The 25,232-nt window shown below is 33.7% G+C and overlaps 1 protein-coding gene across 3 annotated transcripts in view; it reads right to left on the bottom strand.

The window, feature by feature from the left end:
- The window catches only part of Sntg1 (syntrophin gamma 1), an 819,084-nt gene that overhangs the window by 791,498 nt on the left and 2,354 nt on the right, over positions 1-25,232 (bottom strand). The window contains exon 2 of one of the 3 annotated variants that reach the window (XM_048782887.1): positions 24,331-25,055. The gene's annotated coding sequence lies outside the window, so the exon portion shown is untranslated. Of the gene's footprint in view, positions 1-24,330; positions 25,209-25,232 lie in introns of those variants that run through there. The other 2 variants (XM_048782889.1, XM_048782888.1) reach the window with 2 other exon arrangements.

The following is a 25,232-nucleotide window of genomic DNA, read 5'->3' as shown; positions in this document are numbered from 1 at the left end:
TGAGCACACCCGAAAGGAGGTCAACTGTTAGAAAAGTCTGTTTGGCAATGATGGAGTTGTCTTATTCCACATGTGTTGCTGTGACATGATATCTGACACTGGGTAATTTATAGATAAAATGAATGTATTGGCTCATTGATCTGGAGACTGGTAAGTCTAAGGTCAAGAGATTAGCATCTCTTACATTTCTTCTTACTGTGCCCTGCCATGGAAGAAAGTAAGGATAAAAGAGGGTCACAGAGGGCGGAACGTTAAATTCAGAGTGTCAAACCCGTATATAATCAGCATTAATCTACTAATGAGAGTAGAGCCTTCAGACCGAAATCACTTCCAAAAAGTCCCTATTACCAATACTACTACAAAGGGGATCTAATTTCTGACACATGAAAGCTTTTGAAAAACTGTGATATGACCAAGTCTGTGTAGGATGTTTCCCCCTTCAACCCAGTGAGCTTTACCACTCACTGAGTTACATCTCTAGTCCTCATAATTACTTCTTATTTTTTTTTTTTTAGACAGAGTCTCAGTAAGTTGTTTTAAGGCCTAAGTTGCTATGGTTGGACTGGAACTTGGGATCCTTCTGTCTCAGCTCCCCAAGTTGCTGGGATTAAAGCCATGTACCATCATGCAGCGCCAGGATTTTTTTATTCAATTAAACTACTTATTGACAACTGAGTATAAATAAGCAATTTGCATATGAGACATATGTTTAAAAATGTAAAGAAATTCTTATACTTACTAATAATAAGAGATATGCAAATACATTTTCCAGCATATCAATTTGCATTCATTAAAATGTCAAAATTAAAGAGTGTATTATGTTGAAATTTATATAGAATATGAAAAAAATGGAAATCCTCATAAACCAATGGAGAGAGTGATGAGCGTATAAATTTAAATATCATTCTGGAAAATAGTCTGCCGTACTAATCAAAATTAACAATGTGAAAACTTTCTGATCCAGCAAAGTCATAAGTCAATAGGAAACACACACAAAGAATTTATTCTAGTACTATGCTTAGTAGCTGGTCACTAAAAGCAGTCTAGGGGTCCATCTCTAGGAGATTGGCAGGAAAATGTGCTAGGTCACCAATATGGAATACTATGCAGCAGTTAGGTACATAAACAATACCATCAGATCTTAATAAACACATCAGTGAAGGAAGCAAGTGAAAAGAAAACAAGATTTATAACCAAGTATAATTCAAATAAGTTTATAATGCATATGAAAAATATTCTATTATAGAAAGATACCTTCCTATCGAAAAAATTATCTTGTTATGAAATCCAAGAAATAATGAAAGAAAGGGAGAAACAGAGAAACTGTGTTAGTAAAAATGGAGAAATTTTACTGAACAAACCTGAGTTACTAGCACAAAGGTGCAATAGTTAATTTGAATATGCCTGGTTATGATTTTCATCTTGAACATCAAATTTAATAAATTATGCAGCATGTTTCTTCATTTATAAAAGAGGGATCTAATTGATATCTAATTCCTATTATTCTTGTTCAAATTAAATTTAATATGACATTCAAAGTGCTTAGCACATGCTGAGCTCCTCTTGTTATTCTGGACACATCATAAGAAATGAGCATATATGAGATTAGAACAGCTTGCAGCTGACCCCAAAGAGATACCCTGTCAGCTGTGAGAAACCCATGGAAGTTAATAGGCAAGAGCATGAAAAGACTAGGATTTGTGTTTTAGCAGATAAAACTGTTAGTGGTATAGATTTGAAAAGATTCAGAGACTGATGCTGAGGCTGCTAGGAGAGCTTCGGAGTAAAGAAGCTACACTGAAAAGAAGTTCAGGCAGAATTTAAGAAAGATTATTGACAGGGTGTGGGAAAGGAGGTGGCATCAGGCCAATGACTATGACAAAATTGCTGGTTTGTAGATCTGGTTAGAGTAATATTTCACAAAACCTAAAACATGGAGGGAGCAAGTCAACAAGGAAGAACGGAAAGGAGAGAGAAAAGAGAATATGCTGTCTTCAAGAGAACCATAGAACTCTAAAAAGAAAGATGGAAATCAGGTCCAAAGAATGCAATCCGGTGCAACCTATTGCTATTTTCCAAGTGCCCCATTTAACTGCAGTCTCACATGCCATTACTTGTTGAAAAAGCATGGTTATTTGCCCTACATTTCACATTCTGGGTGTACCTGAAGGAATCCCAGTGGTGGTGTTGGTCATATTTCATTGTCCCCTATAGATCCTGTAAACTATTCTTGGCTCTAGTTCATTACTCTCCAGTAGAAATGGAATGTCAACTACATAGGTAATTTTGGTTTATTTTTAGGAGTCACCTTTAAAAAAGCACAAAGAAACAGGTCAAATTAACCTTTACTTCATACCATATCGTTTTATCAAGGACACTTGGCATACAACAAACTAGACATATTTAAAGCATACAGATTGGAACCATCACTAAAATCAAAACACCAAATACATATATATATATATATATATATCCCCTAAAAGTTTCTCCATGCCTCTTTGCAATTCCCTTTTTCCTAGGCCATTCCTGTTTTCTCCAGTTCAAATGATCTACTTCTGGTTGTCATCGTTTAACTTGCATTTTCTAGAGTTTTATGTAATTAGAAACATATACTTTTGGTGGGGACATGTGCTGGGAATTGAGCCCAGAGCCTTATGAATTCTAGGCAAGACTTCTACCACCAGCTACATCCCCAGCCTGAAACATATAGCTTTTTGTCTGACTTATTTTGCTCAGCATAATTATTTTGAAGTTCACTGAAGATGACACATCTATCAGTAGTCAGATTAATAGTTAGTTGTTTTTATTGCTTGAAATTATTCCATTATATAGATGTACCATTATTCTTCCATTCACCTCTTGCTAAACATTTGGGTTATTTCTCATTTTACTAGATAAAAGTGGTATGAACATTTATGTACAAAAAGAAAAGAAAAAAATACAGTAAAAACTAAGTAAAAGGGGGTGGGGCTATGGCTCAGTGGCAGATAACTTGCCTTGCACATGTGAGGCACTGGGTTCGGTTCTCAGCACCACATGAAAATAAATAAAGGCATTCTGTCCATCTACAATTAAAAAAAAATAAATAAAAACCTAAGCAAATGGAAGATTTTTCATCTTGGTTGCATAATTCCCAACAAGGCACATAAAACAGACCCTGTTGTTTAAAACACACACACACACACACACACACACAAAATAGTGCCAAACTGAATATTATAGAAGAAATCATTGTTTATGTTTCATTCTCAAAGAGAATTTATGTTTTTATCGATTTACTTGGACCAATTTGGCAATTTATATTTTAATTATCACACATGTCAATGATACTTCCACAACAATTCTCTAAAGGTGCAATTTGTATAATGATTCTTAAAAGAATATTGAGTTTCTTAGAAAAATCAACTCATACAAATAAACAGTGAAATTGCAATAAAAAGGGCTTTGATACATTCAGCAGACTGAATTTTCAAGGAAAATAATTAAAGGAATATAAAGTGTTATTTTCATCTAAATCAATTTTTAAATTTATTTCTAAAAGGCATTAATTTAGCTGACATAATTTTGCTATACTCTGCTAATGAACCTTATTCCTGTTAAATCATTTAATTCACATCCCTTAATTTGCAATGACCCTTAGGTCTTTGCATTTTTGAAAGCCAACTACTTCCTTGTCTATATGATAATTCCAATTAGCATTCTTTTCAGTATTCATAAACTATCTTTTTAAATTTTCGATATTAATTAGTTTTAATTGGATCCACTTAAAATTTCAAATGCCAAAGTTCATTGCTACCTCTGACAGTTGAAAGACCATAGACATTATAGCAGGGCATTTGACAGCCAGAAGAGGCACAGACACACTTCATAGGCCAAGAGAAAAATTAAAGGAGAACTGAAATGAGAATAGGAATTTGAAGGACCATAAATGAGTACATCTGCCAGACTCTTAGGTGAATTGTAGTGCTGGGTTCAGCACTTGCAAGGTCTGGGGCGCTCAATTTCATATCCCTGGGCCTAAGCTCCAGGTGGAGAACCAAGGATTATGTTCAGATCACAGAAAGAAAGCCATGACTGAGAAGGTCACATCCTCTTACTCTGTCTAAACCAGGGATGAAAAGGTGGAAAACATTTTTTTTTTTCATTTGAGATGCATGATTCTCTTCTCGTCTCAGCTCTCCTTCTTTGCTTGGATTCACTTGTTGCAGTGAAACAGCATTTTCCACACATATTTCTCCAAAGCCTCTCTACTGTTAATGTAGACTTCTATTTAATGGCAAAAATAAACGAGAGCTTTGGAGGCCCTTAATGAAAGAAACAGTATATATGTCACTTAAGATGTGCTCCAAAGTCACAATTTCATTAGAATGTTCTGCAAACATTTCTTAAATCACACCAGAACAGTGAGGACACACACACACACACACACACACACACACACTTACTTCTGTTAGTTGTTCTCTCATTGCATAGATAAGATTTAGCAAGTCTGGAATAGAACTTTGAATCCACACTTTAAAAGCTTCCCAAAATTGCTTTGCCAGTTTTACTAATGGACAATCTAGAAAACTACTTTCTTGACATTCTTCAAACTTTTTGATATTGAATGGTTTAAAATTACTAGTGCTGTAAAAAGTATTGATATTTACTGATCATGATTTCTCACACAAATTAATAATAGTTTCTTTTTTAAATGTACTTAAGACTTTGTGGCAGGGAAGGTAGAAAGAGTTCCAATAGAAGTAATTCCTACATTTCTGCATATTTCCTAGGTTCCTTATGATCCCTGTCAGAGAAAATTTGTATCACACAAATATAATACTCGTTTGAGTTATTTAGCTGAGGGGAGTTTTATATTTAAGTGCACATTTTAAAAAAGATTAGATATTATATTTATATCTCACTTGTTCTAACTGGATACTATTTTCATGTGAATACACAGACACATTGCTCTATCTGCATCTGTAATATGATGAGATGTCATATACACTAGACATAATCATGGCAGTGACAATTACTATGCTTATTAATTGCTTTTATTTCACTTTGCAGAATAAGTACTATCATTAGACACATATCCTTCAGGAGGATGTTTTTCAGTGAATAATTCCACTTTCAGTTCCAATTTCTCCCTGAGGTCTTTCACTTTTAGATTAACCTTTGCTTTCTCTATCATAGCATTTCCTCCTTGGATCAGTAATTTAATATTCAAGTGGAATTTGGCTCATACCTTCCTAATTTTCATATACCATTCCATCATGCTTTCCTTGAGAGTACGACTATAGTATGAGAGAGAAAGAAAGTAAATGTAAATATCAGAAAAGATATTTGCCCAAGGAAAGGTATATATAATCATAAAAGATATTCATGTTGAAATAAGGTATACCTGACAGGAACTAGAGAATAACAAAGTTTAATTTAGTTTGATATGTTAGGTAACAGCCAAAGTCTCCTCATTAGACAAGAGGCTTGTTCCCACACACTGACCTCATAGATTATAATTTGTTTTGCTCTGTCAGCATATTTGATTTCTGTTACAAATTTATTGGGTCACAGGGAGAAGTAAATATCTTAAACATAAATTCTTATGTTCCCTTGTTCTTCTCTCTTTGCCAAATAGTTTCTAACCTAAGCAGAGACTGTATATATGCATTGATTTCCCCACCAAACTCTCAAGACAGAATTCAGGTGGTTACCAATAAATATACATCACATAAATTAATGAGCATTAAACATGATGGAATATAAGTTAATGGGCTCACATTTGTCCATTTTAAAGCTTACTAGGTAGGATAAAATGATTGCCTGGTACTAGGATGAGAATACATATCTAGATTAATGAAATAAAATTCAAAAATAAGTCCTGACTTATTTGGCCATTTTATTTCCAATAAAAGTGGCAAGATCATTCAATGATAAAAGAATAATCTCTACATCAAATGGTCAAATGGTTCTAGGACAACTGCAATTCTCATGCAAAAAAATTTCATACATATGTGCATATATATGTGTATATAATATATAATATATATATGTATACCTCTATCTAACTTCCTACCTACCTATCTGTATTTATCTATATTTATACCTTTCTAAATCTATATAATGGCTGACCCCCACATGTGGCATATACAAAAGGCTTACTTAACATGGATTAAAAACCTACATATAGAGGCTAAATATATAAAATTCTTAGGATAAATTTTAGTCATAAATGTTAAGTTGTTGAACTAAAATTAGGTTTTTAAATATGACAAAAAAAATCACAGGCAACAATAATGATAAATTTGTCATCACCAAAATTAAATCTTTTATGCTTAAAAAAACATGATAGGCAAAGACAGTGAAAGACAACATAATGGGAGAAAATATTTATAAATCATGTATCTGCTAAGAGTTTAGTACCTAGAATGTAAAAAGAAAATCTAACAACAAAAAGATTAACAACTTTCTTAATAAAATGAGCAAAGAATTTCAATAGACAAGACCCAAAGAAGATATAAATATTGCCAAAAAGAAAAACATGAAAAAAATTCTTAATCCTTAAGTAAAAGCAAATGAAAAGCATAATGAGATATTACTTTATACCTACCAGAATGTTTATAATAAAAGAGATAGACAATAAATAAAAAATACTGGAAAGGATATGGAAAAGTTGGAGCATTGGTGTGTTGTTGATTGGAATGTAAAATACTGCAGCTGCTTTCAGAAACAGTATTACAGTTTCTCAAATCCTTAATCAAACTGTTAATGCATATGACCCAGCAATTGCACTCCTGGGTAAATACCCAACAAAATAGAAAACATATATTCACATAAAAACGTGTGCAGTAACATTAAAAATCACCAAATATGATGGTTGTATTTATAATAGTGTATAAATGGAGGGTTGGAGATGTAGCTCAGTGGTGGAGCACCAAAGCCCTGGATTCAAACTCCAGACACACACACACACACACACACATACACACACACAAACGTTACACTTTAAAAGGGTAAATATATGTATTAGGAGTTATGGCTCAGTTTATCTTTAAAAATCTATGGAGAGAAGAGAAATTATCAGTAGATTAAAGACATTCTGACAGTGGTAGTAATAAGGACATCTTTGAGACGGGTAAAAACAACATGTGCCTTCATACAACACTGGGCATCAACAATGAATGGCAGTGATACTAACAAATAGTAATAAGTCTATGTGAGAATTCTGTGGGTGTGCATTTGACTGTTCTTTCAATTTTTTTTGTAAGGTTGAAATTTTTCAAATAAAATATTAGAAGAAAAGTGAATGGGATTTCAAAGATAGTAAAGCAATATTATGTATATATTGCTCTTTATTAAATTAGCAGACATTCACTCATTGAACAAATATGGTTGAGTTCTTACTATGAAGGAGTCAAAGTATGAGGAGCTAAAACGGAAAACTGGGTTCTCAAGCTCCAGTACTTCAGATAAAAGTTGACCCAAGGGGTCTTCATCTCTTCCATGACATGGGTTTGGAACGTCATGAGATGCAGAAGGGTGAGGCATAATGCCTTCCATCCAACTGACGTTTTCAATTATACTAACTGATTTTTGCTCTGATGTTAAAAATCAGAAGTGCACAAAATGTGTAAAATATACGTGTATACTTTAACATGTTTCTAAAGCTAGCAACTAGTAATGACTACCCAAATTAAGATAATGAATATCATCAGAATCTTAGAACCCTCCTTCATTCTTCCAGAAGCCACCCCATTCTAAATAGGGAACCAGAATGTTACTCATTCATCCAAAGACAATATGATTTTCTCAGTTTGGGAAACTCACTTGGATGGAATGATGTGTTTTGTTTTATAGTTTGTATTTTGTAGCTCTCACTTGCTATTATGATGGTGAGATTAAGTAATGATGAGCATATAAGAATCATTCTTTCATTTCTATTGAATAATAATATCCTAATGCATGAATACATGCCACTAATACTACTATTTAGTGTGCTTTTAAATTTATTTATAAAATTTTATTGGTTATTTTTATATTTTGTGAAATATATGAGTATATGTGTAAAAGTGTTTTTCAGAGTAAATTTCCTGCTTCCTAGGATTTGTGTAAAAGTTAGTGAAGTATCTGTCAGTTTAAAAAATAATACCCCAAATGTATAGTTTGGATCTCTAATGCCCTCAAAGACTGATGTGTTGAAGGCTTGGTTCCCAGCTACTGGTGCTATTGGGAGGTGGTGAAAACTTCAGGAGGTAAGGCCAAGTCACAAGGGTGGTGTCTTTGAAGGAGCCAATGCAACATGGACTAAAAGCTCTGAAACTACCATCCAAAATAAACCTTTTATCTCCTAAGTTATTTTTCTCAGGTATTTTATCACAGTAGCAGAAAGCTGACTGATACAAATAAACAAATTAAAAAGAAAAAAGATTTATTTTGGCTCACAGTTTGGGAGGGGACAGTCCATGATTGATTGGCTCTGTTGCTTTTGAGCCTGTGGTCCCCACTGAGCTATACCTCCAATCCTCCACTTTTTAACTATTATAAATACAACCATCATATTTGGTGATTTTTAACATTACTGTACATGTTTTTATGTGAATATATGTTTTCAATTTTGTTGGGTATTTACCCAGGAGTGCAGTTGCTGGGTCATATGCATTAACATTTTGATTAAGGATTTGAGGAACTGCAATACTGTTTCTGAAAGCAGCTGAATTTTACATTCCAACCAACAATACACAAAATGGGCTGGGGGCTGTGTGTGATGAAGCAAAACCATCTGCCTCATGATAAGCAAGGTAAAGACAGGAAGAGAAAGATACCAGAAACCCATAATCCCCTTCGATATCATGACCTTAATAATCTAAAAGCTGCCAAGTGGCCCCACTTCCTAAAAGTCTACCACATCCAAATAGCACCATGGGCTGAGGACAGTCCTGTATTCCATTGGCCTTTGGAACACATTCCATATTCAAACTATAGCACTGGATAGTCAAACAATAAATGAAGCCAAACTGTTTCCAAAATGTATGCCAATTTATACTCCTACCTGTAGTATGAGAGATTGTTGTTCTGTACCTTCATCAAATCATGCTGTATTTAGTAGTTTGTTTTATCTCCTTGTTTTTTGTGATTCTTCTTTTAATTTCAATGATTTATTAATAAATTTGAACACATTTGCATGTGAGCCATGTTTTTGTGATGCGTACTGTAAAACATTTAAATTCTTTTTCTATTGGCTTCTGATTGTTTTTCTTAATGGTTTATTTAAATTTACTATTTAATCACTGATATTTGTCATGTAATAGTAAAATGTGTACAGTGATATGTGTCACTTTCTAATGATAGGTTACTGTATTTATTACCATCATCTAAGAACAAAATTTATTTTTTAATATCCACATTGCATCTATCATTTTTGCTGAGTTTTCTCATTAATTTTAATATCTATATAGACTTGGAGGACTTTTTTTTTCCTATGTGCAAACCCTGGAGAGGAATGACGGTTGTTTTTGTATATCTTTCTAACCATGAAAATTCTGTTGATTGTTATGATTTGTCATCAGTTTACTGTATTGGAAAAGACCCCCTCAATAGAAAGTTACAGAATGTTAAGAACAGAATGGGAGTGTTAGTATTTGGTATCATTATTTTAAACCTCTTCTAAAAATGGAAGTTTTTCAAAATATAAAAAATTAAGAATAATGACTTCTGTAATATGTGTGTGTAGCTACTATACATACCATATATAGATGTATAATTTGCTTATATATTGTATATATGATAGTTATACAATGAAAAGCATATATTTACATGTTATATACTATGTACATATACACACATATACTCAAGACTAGCATTTCAGCCTGTGTTAAGCTCCTTGATAATGCTGATGACACAGGTAATCAGGAAACACAATGGAGAGAGGTGCTTATCTCAGGATGGCTGCCCAGGTACCAAATTTCTGCACCATTCTCTTACCCTCTCCCATGTAGAGAACAACCTTACTTAGGGTGCACATATGGACTTTTCAAAATACTTCCATTCTGTCTCTGAGAAAGTTGTATAGCATCTGTGACATTCTTCAAAGAGCCAAACATCCCAGTCTATGGGTTCCAACGTGTTACTACACTCAGTTCTCAATCAGGTAGCCCTTCACAGGCATTCCACCGACAAAGGACTTTCTTCCTAGCAAGTATCATCTATCAAGACTCCAGCTATGTGCACATTTATGAAGAGATTAGAGTGAGTCACAGGCCTTTATTATGTCCCCAGGAAAGGAATGATTCACATACTCAATGTTCTCTTCCCCAGTGAATTATATTTTTCTACAAATTTATACATTGCAAATAACCTTTCCAATATATTGACATAAAGTGGTTCATAATATACTGTGAGCTTTATAATGAATTTTGTCCTCGGTAGACATTGGCATTTTGGTTCTCCTTATTAATCACTCTATTTTCTTTAGTGTCACATCAGAGATTGCTCACTTATAAGTCTGTTGAAAAAAAAAACACAGTATTTTCTTTGTTGATTTTTCTATACTATAGTGCTTTCATTTTCTTTCCGTTATTTCTCTTCTTACACTAATTATAGTTCTTTTTCCATTTCCATTGTGATTAATTTTATATTCTCTTAAAATTTTTATTATAGCTGCTAGTATAGTTATTTTTACCCTTTGTTCCTTTCTAAACATATATTTAAAGCTACAGAATTATGCTTAAGCTATCTAAATATCCTACAATTTATTATTGCTGTTTAAAGTGTTTTATAAATATCCCTTAAATTTATCTTTTGGATCTTTATATGGTGGGAAAAATATTTCTTCATTTACAAATGTGTGGAGTTTCTTAGATTTAAAAGAAAAATTAAATGCACTTCATTTTAACAGCAGTTTTATGTTAACAAAAATTAAACAGTTCCCATATACTTCCTGTCCCCTACCCACACACTAACAACACCCCCAAAATAAACAACACCCACCAGAGGGGCACACTTGTTACAACTGATGAACCTCCACTCACACATCATTGTCTCTAAAAGTTTACTTTCCTTTAGGGTTCAACGATGGTGTTGTACATTCTATGGATTTAAAAAATATATATAATGACATGTATATATATAATGTCTATCATTCCAGGTTCATCCACAATAGTTTCACTTCCCACAAAAATCCCCTGTGGTTTGTCTATTCCATCCCCACTTCTCTCAAGCCCTGGCAAACACTCACTCATGTTTCTACTGTCTCCATAGTTTTTCCTTTTCCAGATTATCAGAGAGTTACAATTATTCAGTATGTAGCCTTTCCAGATGGGCTTCTTTCCCTAAGTAAATTATACCTAAGGATCCTCTGTATTTTCAGTTTGATAGCTTGTTGTTTTTTTTTTTTTATAATTCCCCAAGTACTAAATAGTATTACTTTGGATATGACATAGTTTTACCTACTAAAAGATATCTTGGTTTCTGCCAAGTTTGGCAGTTTAAATAAACCTGCAATATATGTCCCTGTGCAAGTTTGTGTGCACATAAGTTTGAAACTCATTTGGATTGATGATGAGTTATATGATTGTCAGATCTTATGGTAAAAGTATGATTAGACTTAGAAAAAAAAAAAAAAACTGCCACACTGTCTTCCAAGCAATTCTACCATTTTGCATTCCCTTCACCAATAAATAAAAATTCCTAATTTTTCACATTCTCTTAAGCATTTGGTTTTGTTAGTATATTGGATTTAGGCCATTCTATTTTCGTATTTTGTGTGTGTGTGGGGGGTTGTATTGGCATTTCATTGTTTTAATTTGCAATTCTAATTGTTTTTCTAACTTATATGGTGTTGAGAAATTTGTATGCTTATCTTTTGAGAATGTGTTTGAACTTTTACATAAATTTCAATTGAGCTGTTCATTTCCTTATTGTTACATATTAGGCTTTCTATTATATTTTGAATGACAGTCCTTTTATCAAATGTATCTTTCGCAAATATTTTCTCCCATACCTGGTTTCTCTTTTTCTCTTGATGTTTTTTTTTTTTTTAATTGTGCCTTTTGTGTTATGTCTAAAAGTCATTGCCACATCCATGGTCATCTACCTGTATTTTCTCTTGTTTTATTTTGAAGGAGTCTGCTAGTTTTGAATTTTACATCTAGTTTGATGATACATTGCGTGCAAGTCTGTTTAGAATTTATTTATTTTTTTATGTTTTTCATGTGAATGTCCATTTTTTTTCTAGAAAACACACTAGTTATTTTTGCTAATTTATTTTTAATTAAATATCCATTATGAGGGCATGAAGCCCTGAGCTAAAACTTCAGTACACACACACAAAAAAAAAAAGAAAAAGAAAAAGAGAGAAAATCTATCAATATAAACTCATATTCTTAAAATTTTTAGTCATTGAAATTTTGAACAGTTTGGTTTGTGGCACAATATGTAGTCCAGTTTTGAAAAGTTTCTTTGAACTCATTTTCACATTTTTTTGTTTGTACTATATAGGAAATTATTAAATTAAACATGTATGTAACAGGTAACTAGAATATTAGAAAATTAGTATTTTTACTAGGGTTTCATTAAATCATTTAAATTTTGCACTCATTCCTAGAAAAATGTTATTTTTATACTATTACATATCAGAAATTAATGTTTATAGAACACAAACACCTTGTATGAGAGCATCATTTGTCCATGGGAAATTAGTATTTAAAATTAAGTACAACATGGCTGATCAAAATCTTATGTTCTCTCTATTATATGGCCTGCCTTCTCAGCATAGATTGCTAATATATCCTTTAAGTAATCAAGAGAACTCATGGGGAGCTATTTTTGATGTTAAACAGTAAATAACAAACTTACTATACATGGATATACATAGTCCCCAATGTTAGTATTTTCTCCAAAGTAGAAGCAGCCTAACTATTGAACTCAACTAGCATATGGGCAAACATGCACATCCACATCAAGGAAACTATTCAGCAATTTAAAAGAATAAACTGCTCACACGGGTAAAAACTTGGGTGGTTCTCAAGTCATTACTCTGAGTAAACTGTAAAAAATGTTGATATCAAATCCTAGACACTAGGCCATGCCCTTTGTATAATATTCTCATAATCACACAATCTTAGCAACAGGCAACAACAGATAAGCGATTTCCAGGAAGTGGGGAGTAAGTCAGATTGTAAAGTTCTTTTTTTTTCTTTTTTAATGACAATACAGCGTGTATCTTGATTGTTGTGGTGGGTATACAAGTTTATAAGTGGGACAGATTACACAATTACACAAAGTACACACACATTCAAATGAGTCCAGGTAAAAATAGGTGAGAGCTAAAGAAAGCTATGATCTATTTGGTAGTATTGCAGCTATATCAGTTCCCAGCTTTCGTTTTGTAGTACAATTATGCTGGTATTACTATTAGGGGGAGCTAGATTTCAGGAGAAATTCTAAAACCTCCTTTGAGTCTATAACTATTTCAAAATAAAAAGTTGAAAATGAAAATAACATTTTTATACTTAGATGCACCCATGACAGTAATCCAACCATGCCTGTTTGAGAATTTAGGAAACATATACCTTATCCATTCTCTAGTCTCTCAATGGTCTCAGTTGCTCATTTATCCTGAACTATGCTAGGATTTCATAAAGAGATACCTATTAGGGGCTGGGGATGTGGCTCAAGCGGTGGCGCGCTCTTCTGGCATGCGTGCCGCCCGGGTTCGATCCTCAGCACCACATACAAGCAAAGATGTTGTGTCCGCCAAATACTAAAAAATAAATATTAAAATTCTCTCTCTCTCTCTCTCCCTCTCCCTCTCTCTCTCTCTCTCTCTCTCTCTCTCTCTCTTAAAAAAAGAGAGATACCTATTAAATATTACTCAAGATTCTTTTACCATTCTTGGAGTTATCATCATTAATTAAATGATTCTATTTCAACTCAGTCATGAACTAAATTTAAGCTTATAACAAATTGCAGACATTTTCTGGTATTTGACTCCCTAAGGTTATAGTCTCTTAAAAATGTTTCCAATATTCTTCACAATAACTCCATAGTTCTATTAGAGCACTGCTTTTCTTCATTAGATTCCTTTCTTTCTTCTTTAATTTGGGGGTCATAATAAGTTTAAAGACAATGTATACTGTAATATTCTACAGACCGTGGTGCCTTAAAAATACCTGTACAAACAGAAACTGGTGAGTTGTGATCCGTCACCTCTGTTCATCTGTATTCTGGCCACATGGCATTGAAATTCACAGTCATGGCAGTATCAAGAAGACAAGTGTTGAACGGAGGTTTTTCTAATAAACTTTTTCCCAATAAAGTACATTCATCTTTCATAGTTGAAAGACTAAATAATAAAAAAATGACTGAGGTATTATATTTTCAGTTATTACCTGTGAATCTTATTTCATAATTTTATATATTGTTGAAATTTAGGGGTGCATCAGCTTTATTACTTTATCGGTTATGTATATTAAACTATACTGGTTTGGCAGATTTATTTGTTGTACTAATCCTATTTACCAAAATTACTCTGCCTTGAAATTTTCTTCAAAATACTCTAGAAAATTACAAAACCACTGATATTATAGGAACACATGTATTGCTTTAACAATCCAATATATAGAACTAATGATGTTCTATAATGCCTTGATTATCATCTGCTAGACGTTTATTGCTAATTCACTTTATAACATACTTTATTAAAAGTCATTAAAACCTGCAGCTGCATCCCGTAATCATTTCCTAAATATAAAGACAGCATTTATAAATGATCTCCTTGTTCAAAACGCTGCCATACAGCTCACAAACTCTTTGTTGGAAGCCAGAAAGCTTTTATTCTTACAAAAAGAAATGCTAAGTAATTCATCAGATGCCAAAACTTTTTCCCCCTTTGGGCACATATTTGCCTTGGTCCAAGTGTTCAAATTCCATGTTCTTAAGGAAGACGTATTAGATAGGCTCAGATTAATACTCAAAATTTTTATCTGAGTGTCATATTGCCCCTACAATTCAATCTCTTAATATGAAATCTTGGAAAAACTTACAAAGAGTAAGTAACTTGGCTTAGCTGAGAACCCTGAAGTGAAGTGTTTATGCAAATATTCTGGAAGGACACATTGAAGGAAGACACTGTATTTCACTTTCAATGTTGTTAATTCTGTTCAGGAGTAAATAGCTTACTGAAGGTCTTATATGCTAGTAAAAATAATGTAAATAATTTCTAGGTTTCACTTAATTTATTATTCTATAATTATAAATGTATACATAGTCTCTTTACAAAAACGTTCAGAGAAATAAAAGTTGGTAAGAATAAATTTCATTTTTGAAAAAAATACTTTGAATTTTATGTTTAGGAATTCCTATTTCAAAACAATTTTATCCATTTACATGCATGATTGCTACATGTGCCCTTAAATACAATGTGAGATAACTGTGATTTATCCAATCGAGTAGTATAAAACATGAGAAAGGGTTGTAGCCAAAAAAAGTTACATTCAGTACAATCATTTACATTTAAGTATTTTTTTTAGTTTGAGAGGGAATAAATTATTCCATTTCATACACAAAAAAGGCCTGAATAAAGATAAAGAAATAAAGGAGAAGATTATTTCTGAAAAAACACTTTTATGCAAATCTATAAGCAGATAATTCCTTGTGATCATGAGTGGCTAATTTGCCTATTATTATCAAGTACAGAGATGATGTTCTTTCCAGACAGTGGCTAACAGAAGTATCTTCAAGGGTGGGAGCATCTCAACTGTAGTTCTCCTCTTTTGCCCACCCTCCTCCACCATGATAAATACCTTCCCACCCTCCATAGTTTAGCCTCATAGAAAAATGACTCAATGTTTCACAGTAACTCTTTGCAAAAGCTCCATTAACACTTTAAACTGTCTGATCCCATCAGCAACAAGGGAATACATCGCCCACTGTTTGGTGGTACATTAACTCCTTTGGGTTACTGGGGAGCCTTTTAGTACACTGGTAATTTGCTAAATGGCACACTGATGTTTTAGAAAACTTAATTGGTCTCCAGAAAATAGATAATTTACTCCTGCAGTATCAAGATAAAGCCAGGCAATTTTCTGGAGAATCTGATAGTTTGAGAAATGAATTTGAATATCACACAAAATCAAATTTAGGTTTGCCTGAAATCTTTGAGGAATTACAGCTGTCCGGATGGAATTGACTTGTCTCTGTAGGTCTTCTGTCACTCAGCCTCTGTTAAAGATAAAAAAGCACCAAGGAGATCTAGATGGGTCTATAGATCTTGTGTACTCATTACTGATATTTAGAAATTTATTTCAGAAAAAAATGTGAAAATTTTTACAACAACAAAGGAAGAGAGGGCTAATAGTGTAGGTAAAAGTACGAAAGGAAGCTATAATAAAGAAAGACATCATTATTTGAGACTCCTTCAACCCTTCAGGTCAAGTTAATAATACTAGGGGATGAAAGTCAATTTTTCCAGTGGCTAAAGCAAATGAGTAATTACTGAACATAGTGTGTATATTTCACAGGTTCACTTAAAATGAACATACTACTGAGAGAAATCAAACCTTTAAACAACCCTCTTCTCAAATATTACATCTGTCTTTTCTGTTGACTATACAATGAATTGCAATTTCTTTCTTCAGACCCAATCACCACAGACAGAACCAATTTCATGTAACAAATTTTCACATTTTCAGAAATGCCATGTCACCAAGTCTAAAGGACACTGCACACTGGAAATGAAGAGTGGGCAGCACAGAGGACTGAGATAGTCCTGCAGGACTTTTCTTCACAAAATTCCTTCTCTTTCCTATCTCCTCAGCATGAATCTGGTCTATTATCTCACCATTGGTTTGATTCTGAGGAGCTCAGAGTCTGAAGACTATCTCAACAATTCTTCAGAAACTAGTGCCTCCATGATGCCCAAGGATCCACTTTTAAGCAAACTCCGGGGCACCTCAATTCTTCATTCAGTTGAGCTCCTATCAACCTGTTTAACCACGTATAGTTTTTGTTTGTTTAGAATTTCATGTGTTTTACTTTCTCCCTACAGTTTTCTAAGTACTCTATTCTGACCTTTACTCCCCTGTTCTTTTTTTCCTTCTGAAATACATTTATGTGCATAAACAATTGTTTTTCTTCTTTTTCTCTAAAAGCTATTACATTTTCTATAGTTCCCCCCCAATAACCTCCATTTTGATAATTCTGATTTACGTGTATCTAGTTGATGAAACTCATTCCTCCATCTGCCATTTGGTGTTTGCACCCTTTCGCTGTCCATTTGACAAGTCCCAAGTCCAAGGTCACACTTTCTTTTTCAAGGACTATTTTACATTGATAGGACACTTGAACATTTACTTAGCAAGTGTATAAACTACATACGAATTCACTTGGACTCCTCCACTGTCTTTTATTCCTTATTGGTATCACTAGCATCTAAGCATCTTTTTTTTTTTTTAAATTTTTCACCACAGTCCATGGAAATGAAGCATGTAATACGTAGTAACAGAGGGGAGACAAGTCTATTCATCTCCCCAAAATTCTTATAAAGAGCATAAAACTATGAAACACTGACCCTTAATTAAGTCTTAATTCAGACTTAATACTTAGAAAACCATTTAACTTTTCTGGACTTCAGTAATCTTATTTACAAAATATGAGGAATAAAAAAAGTTAGCTTTCTAGTCTTGTTGTGAGAATCACATAATATACCCAAGTAGGACTCTAAAACTCATTAATATAATGCCAGATGGCAGGGAATAATACTGTGGATGGAAACCAAAAGAGAAAGTTAGGTTTCTGGGAATGTGTTTATTATGTTGTATGAAGAGTTTTTATAGCAATTACATTTTCTAACTTAAGCTTATAAGAAACTTCCCAGAAACTTACTCTCCTGGAAATAAAACACAAAATGGAAAATAAAAAAATAAATTGATTAGGTGAATAATAAGTAAAGTTTATGTTTATGTAATCAAAAAGAACTCTTAAGTAGAGAATATGTTTGAAGAGCAAAATGAACATCTTACATGTTGTGAAATTAACTAATTAGATAAGTATAATTGACTTATTCTATCTTTAAATGTAACCTATTATATTTATTGTTTCTTGGTTTTATTATTTATGATCAAGGGTGTTAAATAAAGTTAATTAAATTAGTTATGTTTTTAGGAGTGTCTCTTCTTTTGAATTAAAACCAGACTAGGGCTGGGGTTGTGGCTCAGAGGTAGAGCACTTGCCTAGCATGTGAGAGGCACTGGGTTCAATTCTTAGCACCACATGTAAATAAGCAATATAAAGGTCCATTGACAATTAAAAATATATTTAAAAAAACAGATCAGGAAATCAAAAGGTAAACATTCTAGCTAAACAGGAAAAAGTTTACCATGTAATAAGTGAGGAAATATTATTTGGAATTGATGGGAGAAAAAAAAAACACACCAAAAATAGAATAAAACCCTACATAGGAAAACGTGTTTTGGTCCTACTGGACTTTTTATTCCATTTGGGTGTTCTGTTATTCATTTTTAAATATTATTCTTTTTCAACATGTGCTATTATTCATTTTTTAAAAAATAAAGCAAAAGGACACCCTTGAAGCTTGGGTACACTAATAACATCAATAGTCACAGGATGGACATTTTATTTTAAGATTATTTTTTTCCTTAGAAATAAGAGATCTCAAGAGAGATAATAAGACAGTGACCTGCATTTGCTGAGTTTTCCATCAATAACAGGTAAATTGAAAGACTTTGAAATCTTTGGTAGATTCTTCAACAATTTTGTAGTCGCTTCCTTCCTCACTTGCAATTCACCTTCTGCTGAATATTACACCTGGATCGAAACTTAAAAATTACAGTGCATCCCTCAGTCAATGTAGTTTCCATGGAATCTGCCTTTCTTTAAGCTCCAGTCTTGGTGTGTAATATTCCCTTGGCCAATCCTTAAACATGTAATGGAACTATTGGGGGGAAAAAAGGGATGGATATGAAAAATAAGTGTTGATCAAGAATGAATGAGGATCTGTGGAAGAAAAAGAAATATAATTAGAGAATGGAGGACTGGAAAGATGACAGATGAGGAGATGGAGGAAATTGATCCTATAAACAAATCTTGATTAAACATGAAGATAGCAGAATCAATTTTTATATATTTATACAAGCATGGGGAAAAATTAAGGTGTTTACCACCAATTAACAATGTTCACTATTAATAAAAGTCATTTAATAACTAACAATAAATAAATGTTCTTCTGGGGAAAAAATGAAGAAAGCACTGAGGAATCTACACATTATTGAACACTTGATCCCAGCCATGCTTATTGAAATTTACTGTTAGCTTGAAAACTAGTTCCTAGTTCCCATCTACTTTCTATCAGGAGAGTATGAGAACATAAAAGGAATGTCATGAGAGAAGTGCAAGAAAAATTCAACTAAACCTATGAGTTTTTGTTGGATTCCTAATGGACACAGTAAAGATTTATCTATAGGGCCAAGAAAATAAATGAATTATGAAAATTCTGGTATGATTTCTAAAAGATACTTGTCTTCTGTTAATTTGTTTTATTTACCAAGTAAGAATTTGTTCCTTTAAAATATTAAATATTCATTTAAAATGCTAAGAAAATAGTAATGTATTTGCTAAATATAAATGCAGTTTTAATTACTTCACAAATTTTAATTTTAAAAGTATATGTATTGTGTACATCAATCTTGATGAAGTGATAATTAGCAAGTATTCAACTGAATTGATTTAAAGATTTGTTTCTTGTTTGGCAAATAAACACCATTATTTTAGCTTTGCTGACAAATTGAAGACCGAATTCATGAAGACTAAAATGATCTCCTGACACTCTGAATGTGTACACTGTGTGGCACAAGCTTCACAATGATGAAAGATGAAGTTCTCAGTCTCAGGAAATTATTTTTATGATTTCTCTCAGTATAATCTCTTCCAGTGTTCTTTATTTATGGTTTCTTTTTAAAGTAAGCAAAGCCAAACAAAAAACAAATTTAAGAAATATAACTCCATATTATATAATTTTTATCTCTAGCATAGTCAAATATTTTAACCACAAAACCCTACCAGAATTGCCTGAAGCAACAAACAATAATTTATATTTCTTAAACATACCATCAATATATTTTTAGTAATAGCCCAGAAATCTATACCAACATAATGTTAGTAAAGTACACTGAAAATTCATCATAGTTGATTCTAAAGTTCTATCTGAATGAATAAGATGTAACTTAACTTGAGATTTCCAGCGGAGATGTATGAATAGAGCCCAGGGTTTGTGCTAAATCAATACTCTATCTTTAAAGCATTTCCAGGTTATTCCTATAAAATCAATGCTCACAGTATCCACGTTTTACTCCATACCCACTAGCCAGAAATCAAACCCAAAATGCTTTCTGTATGTGTTTCCAGATAGTGGGTTTAAAATTCCACTAGTCCTATGAGCTTTCTTGTCAGTATCACTAATGATAGATATTAATCCTCTTTTCATAGACTAGAAAATTATGACACAGAGACAGTGATGGATTCTTCACAGGTCAAAATTAAAGTTGTTAAAATGAACTTGGGTCATAGTGACCTAGGTTTGACTAATTGATAGAGAACATCATATCAATTTTAAGTAATAAATATTTTAGACCACATTCTGCCTCTCTTGACATTTTTATAGCATGAAAAGATGTAAAGAAAATTATAACATAATTATTAGCAACATTGTTTTCTCTACACTAAGAGTTCTTAAGAATAAGAGGTGTGCCTCCCCTAGAGAAATTAGGAGGGAATTTCCCCATGAATGAATAAATACTAAAGGCAATTTCTTATAATAACTCATAGACTGGCACTTATGTTTCCAAAACACTGTCAAAAAAGTAGGTATCATTCATTCCTTTCATAAATATGTAAGTTCATCTGCATGTGAAGGTTTGCACCTTAGTAGGCTAGTAAAGTTTCCCCATTTCAAGTATATAAAGGGCTGGAGATGTTGCTCAATGGTTAAGTATCCCTGGGTCCAATTCCCGGTTCAAGAAATAAAGAAGAAAAGGAAGGAGAAGGAGAAGGAGATTAGGAATCTCTCTCTCTCTCTCTCTCTCTCTCTCTCTCTCTCTCTCTCTCTCTCTCTCNATATATATATATATATATATATATATATTTCACTAATTTGAGTGGCTTCAGATTACCAATAGATTGAGATTCCTAATCTCCTTCATTTTCTTCTTTATTTCTTGTACCAGGAATTGGACACAGGGATGCTTAACCACTGAGCAACATCTCCAGCCCTTCTTATTTTTATTTTGAGATAGGGCTTGCTAAGTTGCTAAGGTTGGTTTTGAACCTGCAATCCTCCTGCTTCAGCTTGCAGAATTGCTAGTATTATAGGGGGTGCCACCACACAGGGACAGATTCCTGATCATTTGACTTTCAAGCAATACTTGTTTGGTACATCATGATTCATAACAGTTTTTTACTGCAGCAAGTTGTTTCTCTCATGTATAGCTCAATCTGTTAAGCTAAACAGTGAGAAAACAGCAAATAAGTGGTGTTTCTTCATTTGAGTCCTATCCTATGAATCATTGTAGATGTTTCTGAGTAGTGAGATCACTATAGAGGTCATTTCTTGTAAACAATATAATTTTCTTCAGTTGTGATTTTTGCTGTACTTGATAGGATGGAATAAATGAATAACTAGTTGCCTGGAATTTGCAGCTTTTAAACGATGGGAAAGGTGAATTACCAAAGGAATTTCTTCAGTCTATGTAATAATTTTGAACCTGGTTCAAACCCAAGTAAATAACTCTGAAGACAATCTATAGGCATTCAAATCCAAGATGATTAAGGGTTATTAATAATTACATTAGAATATTCAGCTAATATTTAGATGGTATACATAAAATGTTGATGGAGAAGTGTTTTATAATATTCTATAATTTAAAGATTCCAGCTAGGATTCCCTTTCCCGTCTCCATATTCCATTTCTTGTTGAAGGAATAATGGTAAATCAACCGAGTCTTGAGCTCATTTTAATTATCCTCTGCTCCTGTAAATATTTCACATTTCCAATCACATAATTCTATTTCCTTTTACATTTTAGAGTTTCAAATAAAAGCAACACTCAACAACACTTAGCCTTACCCATCAAAACTATTTTTGGGGGATGGGGCAGAATGTGACTTTGAATTATTATTATTGTCTCTGGTCCTCCTAAAGACCTCATGCATCCTCTTTCAGTAATAAGACAAAATACCCATCCAGGAAAAGGAATTGATTTAATGAATTGGATGCACTTGTTCCCAAATAAAGTGCTGATTTCACTTTAGACACAATAGAAATCAAAGTGAAGATTGGTTTCCATTTCCCCTCACTCCTTTATTTGTTTATTTATTTTTGCAATTAGAGATGAGCATTTAGATGTGCATTAAGTTATTTTACAAAATTCTATCTTGTAACAGCATTTTCCAAGAGATAAGGAGTCACAGGCTTCTATACACTTTCATGAGTTAGGAAGAGTGAATTATTTATTTATTTCAGTGAACAAATCTCCAAAGGGATTAGGAAAAGGTAACTTTTACTTTGCACAGTTTCAGCTACACATAGAGAAAGTCTGCCCCCTCAACAACTAAGAAGGGAACTGCGTCCATATACCCATAGGCATGTATTCTGGAACACATTCCCTGATTTCATTTTATGCTCCACTGACCAGGGGAGTCCAACTCTGATAATTAATTGACAACCAAAATAATAGTGTAACCACATGATGTAACTCTTCTAAAAACGTGATTAAGTCTTCCATGTGGTAATTTCACTTCCATCCCTCGGATTGAAAAAAAAAATTGGATTGTGTTAGGAGCACATTGTAGAAATCTAAATCAATGATACATCTTTCTGCTCCTCAGATAATCATTTCTGACCTATCTAGGGCAAAAGAGTCCCCAAGGAACTCGGTGACATAAATGCCTCTGTTCCCTTTCTGCTAAGCAAGCAGGTTCATGGTAAGTGGTAAGTGACAGTCAAGAATGATTTTTCCTCAGAGTGTAATTGTTACTCTAAGCCAATGCAAAACAAGGGACCATCAGTCCACCCACAAATATCATCGTAACTGTCTTAGAGAATATTTATGTTAAAACTGAGAGAGTAAGTCTATGAATGCATTAGAGAAGTAGTTTATTATCCGTCTTATAAGGCCTATAAAATTAAGAGAAGAACCTTGAGAACTCCTGTAGTTTTTTCAAAGAGGCAAACTCTTTCTAAACACTTGGTTATGCATATACTGTTACATGTATTTACATGATTGTGAAAGTCCATTCTTGTAAGTCAGCTCTGGGCACTGAGCTGAACATGCTCATTGGAATTAATCGAGTTCTTTCTGAAATGTCAGGCATGGGCTATAAATTTGTATAACTGCTTTTACCCAGTGAGCCCTTTTTATTAAAGCAGAATGCTTATCAAGGTCACTGTGAAAGACTGTCACTTTAAAGCACCAAAGGAAGATTCTAGAAATAAGAATCAAGAGAAAAAAAAGGATTTAATTAGCATTCTAAAGTTTATGGTTTGTTAAGAACCTATTGACCTCTCTTACTTTCTGGATTTCAGTAACCAATGTATTTTATAGAGCTAAGAATTCAGAATTCTGTCAAAACCCAGCTCTTCTAAAGAGACACAATAAAGCTTCTCATTTTATGCTTTCTATTGGGTCTGGTTTTAAGATCTAAAAGACTGGAGAGGATGCTGAGCAAATACATGCATGTTTCCTTAGGTAAAATTCTACAGGTGTAGGTGTGCTTGTGGGTTTGGATACATAGAGGAATGAGATGCCTCTGTATACATATTTTTCTGCCTGTAAATGGCTTGGCAAATTGTTACCATAAAAAATATATTAGAAAGGGTATTTAAACCATCTCTACTTCAACTTTTTTTTGAGTCTTGCACACTATGTGACACAGGCAGAATCACTTTTAAGGCCATGCATAGGACCAGAAACATTCTCTTGCAAGATAGCAGTTTACATTACTATTGAAGAAAAAAAAATGAGCAAGATATACATAAATCCAAGCAGATATTAGATAAGCAATAAGAAAAGTGTCCAACTAAAAGCTTACTTTAAAAATGTTAGCCAACTACATAATATTTTTACTATTGTCACAGGAGATACTTCAAAAACATCTGACAGTTTTATTAAGCAAGAGATTTTCTAACATCATGAACTAGAAATAACAACTTTCTATGGAACAGAATTATCTATCTTTACCTTAATTCACAAGAAAAAATACTGTTCATGTTCTTTCTGTAAAACCTTGGGGAAAGTCATTATAGTAGTAAAAAGCCATAAATAATAGTATTACCACTTACCTGCTAAGTAGCGGAAATAGATGTGTCTTCAGTTTCTCTAACGTGAGGTTTTGAGTAGATCTCCAGCCTCCTCTCACAAAGCTATTTCCAAAAGAGTTACGATCCGCTCAGGAACATCCTGCTTATTTCATGAACTGTGGGCCTTTGAGTATTTCAGCCCCTACTGCAGCGCCCATGATTTCTCAGTGCTTCTAAGAACTTGAACTTCACTCTTCAGCCTGCATTCCTTCTACCTCCCCTACAGAAAAATTATTCCTGAAGTTGTGGCTGAGAGTTTAACTATGGAGCCAGAGTACTCCTCAGAGCCCTCTCCCTAGGTGTAGCAGTAGAGTAGGGAGGGTTATTTTTCGTCCATCAAGGAAAGGGACAGGGAGGCAGGGGGGTATTAGGAGGCACCGCCTTTTAGCTGCGAGGAGCAGGGTGCTCAGCTGCCCGTGGCGACGACAGTGGCGGCAAGGACAGCGGAGGCGGCGGCAGCAGCAGCGCAGTTTGGTCCCTGTAGCTGCAGCCCAGTCCGGAGACGCTGTCCATCCCCTCCGGTGCTGAAGTAAGGGACTGGAACCCCCAGCCTGACCCCAGATCGCACTTTCCTCCACCAGCGAACCCAAGCTGCTTCCTTGTCTTCCAGCCTCGCCTTTTTTTCCCCCTCTCGTGCTTTATTTTTTGGTAGGGGAGTGATTGTTTCTCCAAAATAATATCTTCATACTTATTTGATGGCAGCGTTTCTGGAAAGGCAGGAATCCATGAGAAATAAGATCTGAGCCTCTCCTGAGTTTTCAGTGGCCCTGAACGAGTTTCCTAATGGTAGAAATGAAAGAGAACGCACGAACACGCGCGCGCACATACACGCGCGCACGAGAGAGAGAGAGAGAGAGAGAGAGAGAGAGAGAGAGAGAGAGAGA

The sequence above is a fragment of the Marmota marmota genome, unplaced genomic scaffold (assembly GCF_001458135.2).
Source record: "Marmota marmota marmota unplaced genomic scaffold, marMar, whole genome shotgun sequence".
Classification (NCBI taxonomy): domain Eukaryota; kingdom Metazoa; phylum Chordata; class Mammalia; order Rodentia; family Sciuridae; genus Marmota; species Marmota marmota.
The sequence above is the reverse complement of the archived record's forward strand: the minus strand, read 5'-3'. Positions and strand labels throughout refer to the sequence as shown.